The following is a 3,359-nucleotide window of genomic DNA, read 5'->3' on the forward strand; positions in this document are numbered from 1 at the left end:
CCCTTGCTTATAGCAAAACGAGACGGGGCCTTGGTCCAACTTGGCATAGGCATGGAATTTGATCTTTATTACTTGGCCACGGTCATGCCACGGTACATGGAGGTTGCTTGACACCCCCGTGTGCATTTCGGAGCACTTTGATTTTTTGGCCCCCCGCGTGCCTTGCCACGCCCTTGCTTATAGCAAAACGAGACGGGGCCTTGGTCCAACTTGGCATAGGCATGGAATTTGATCTTTATTACTTGGCCACGGTCATGCCACGGTACATGGAGGTTGCTTGACACCCCCGTGTGCATTTCGGAGCACTTTGATTTTTTGGCCCCCCGCGTGCCTTGCCACGCCCTTGCTTATAGCAAAACGAGACGGGGCCTTGGTCCAACTTGGCATAGGCATGGAATTTGATCTTTATTACTTGGCCACGGTCATGCCACGGTACATGGAGGTTGCTTGACACCCCCGTGTGCATTTTCGGAGCACTTTGATTTTTTGGCCCCCCGCGTGCCTTGCCACGCCCTTGCTTATAGCAAAACGAGACGGGGCCTTGGTCCAACTTGGCATAGGCATGGAATTTGATCTTTATTACTTGGCCACGGTCATGCCACGGTACATGGAGGTTGCTTGACACCCCCGTGTGCATTTTGGAGCACTTTGATTTTTTGGCCCCCCGCGTGCCTTGCCACGCCCTTGCTTATAGCAAAACGAGATGGGGCCTTGGTCCAACTTGGCATAGGCATGGAATTTGATCTTTATTACTTGGCCACGGTCATGCCACGGTACATGGAGGTTGCTTGACACCCCCGTGTGCATTTCGGAGCACTTTGATTTTTTTGGCCCCCCGCGTGCCTTGCCACGCCCTTGCTTATAGCAAAACGAGACGGGGCCTTGGTCCAACTTGGCATAGGCATGGAATTTGATCTTTATTACTTGGCCACGGTCATGCCACGGTACATGGAGGTTGCTTGACACCCCCGTGTGCATTTCGGAGCACTTTGATTTTTTGGCCCCCCGCGTGCCTTGCCACGCCCTTGCTTATAGCAAAACGAGACGGGGCCTTGGTCCAACTTGGCATAGGCATGGAATTTGATCTTTATTACTTGGCCACGGTCATGCCACGGTACATGGAGGTTGCTTGACACCCCCGTGTGCATTTTCGGAGCACTTTGATTTTTTGGCCCCCCGCGTGCCTTGCCACGCCCCTTGCTTATAGCAAAAACGAGACGGGGCCTTGGTCCAACTTGGCATAGGCATGGAATTTGATCTTTATTACTTGGCCACGGTCATGCCACGGTACATGGAGGTTGCTTGACACCCCCGTGTGCATTTGGAGCACTTTGATTTTTTGGCCCCCCGCGTGCCTTGCCACGCCCTTGCTTATAGCAAAACGAGACGGGGCCTTGGTCCAACTTGGCATAGGCATGGAATTTGATCTTTATTACTTGGCCACGGTCATGCCACGGTACATGGAGGTTGCTTGACACCCCCGTGTGCATTTTCGGAGCACTTTGATTTTTTGGCCCCCCGCGTGCCTTGCCACGCCCTTGCTTATAGCAAAACGAGACGGGGCCTTGGTCCAACTTGGCATAGGCATGGAATTTGATCTTTATTACTTGGCCACGGTCATGCCACGGTACATGGAGGTTGCTTGACACCCCCGTGTGCATTTCGGAGCACTTTGATTTTTTGGCCCCCCGCGTGCCTTTGCCACGCCCTTGCTTATAGCAAAACGAGACGGGGCCTTGGTCCAACTTGGCCTAGGCATGGAATTTGATCTTTATTACTTGGCCACGGTCATGCCACGGTACATGGAGGTTGCTTGACACCCCCGTGTGCATTTTCGGAGCACTTTGATTTTTTGGCCCCCCGCGTGCCTTGCCACGCCCTTGCTTATAGCAAAACGAGACGGGGCCTTGGTCCAACTTGGCATAGGCATGGAATTTGATCTTTATTACTTGGCCACGGTCATTGCCACGGTACATGGAGGTTGCTTGACACCCCCGTGTGCATTTTCGGAGCACTTTGATTTTTTGGCCCCCCGCGTGCCTTGCCACGCCCTTGCTTATAGCAAAACGAGACGGGGCCTTGGTCCAACTTGGCATAGGCATGGAATTTGATCTTTATTACTTGGCCACGGTCATGCCACGGTACATGGAGGTTGCTTGACACCCCCGTGTGCATTTTGGAGCACTTTGATTTTTTGGCCCCCCGCGTGCCTTGCCACGCCCTTGCTTATAGCAAAACGAGACGGGGCCTTGGTCCAACTTGGCCTAGGCATGGAATTTGATCTTTATTACTTGGCCACGGTCATGCCACGGTACATGGAGGTTGCTTGACACCCCCGTGTGCATTTTCGGAGCACTTTGATTTTTTGGCCCCCCGCGTGCCTTGCCACGCCCTTGCTTATAGCAAAACGAGACGGGGCCTTGGTCCAACTTGGCATAGGCATGGAATTTGATCTTTATTACTTGGCCACGGTCATGCCACGGTACATGGAGGTTGCTTGACACCCCCGTGTGCATTTCGGAGCACTTTGATTTTTTGGCCCCCCGCGTGCCTTGCCACGCCCTTGCTTATAGCAAAACGAGACGGGGCCTTGGTCCAACTTGGCATAGGCATGGAATTTGATCTTTATTACTTGGCCACGGTCATGCCACGGTACATGGAGGTTGCTTGACACCCCCGTGTGCATTTCGGAGCACTTTGATTTTTTGGCCCCCCGCGTGCCTTGCCACGCCCCTTGCTTATAGCAAAACGAGACGGGGCCTTGGTCCAACTTGGCATAGGCATGGAATTTGATCTTTATTACTTGGCCACGGTCATGCCACGGTACATGGAGGTTGCTTGACACCCCCGTGTGCATTTCGGAGCACTTTGATTTTTTGGCCCCCCGCGTGCCTTGCCACGCCCTTGCTTATAGCAAAACGAGACGGGGGTCTTGGTCCAACTTGGCCTTGGCATGAAATTTTATCGTCCTTAATTGCACACGCCCTTGCACGTGGAATTTTTATGGCCGTGAGAGGACGAATACAAGTGCCTGGCAAGTACCAATTGGTTGAACTGCTGGACTTGCATAAACTTGGCCGTAAATTTTTTGCGTTTCAAACCCTTAGACTTGCGTGTGTGATAGGCTACGTTTGGGTGGGGAGGGACGAATCGAAGCGACAAGGGCTGAATCTCAGTGGATCGTGGCAGCAAGGCCACTCTGCCACTTACAATACCCCGTCGCGTATTTAAGTCGTCTGCAAAGGATTCTACCCGCCGCTCAATAGGAATTGCGTTTCAAGGTGTCACGTAAGGCTCATCCGCCTTACGAGGTCCACCAACGGCACGTGCCTCTGGGGGGCCAAGGCCCCCTACTGCTA

The sequence above is a fragment of the Trifolium pratense genome, unplaced genomic scaffold (assembly GCF_020283565.1).
Source record: "Trifolium pratense cultivar HEN17-A07 unplaced genomic scaffold, ARS_RC_1.1 scaffold_107, whole genome shotgun sequence".
In the NCBI taxonomy this organism is placed as follows: Eukaryota; Viridiplantae; Streptophyta; class Magnoliopsida; order Fabales; family Fabaceae; genus Trifolium; species Trifolium pratense.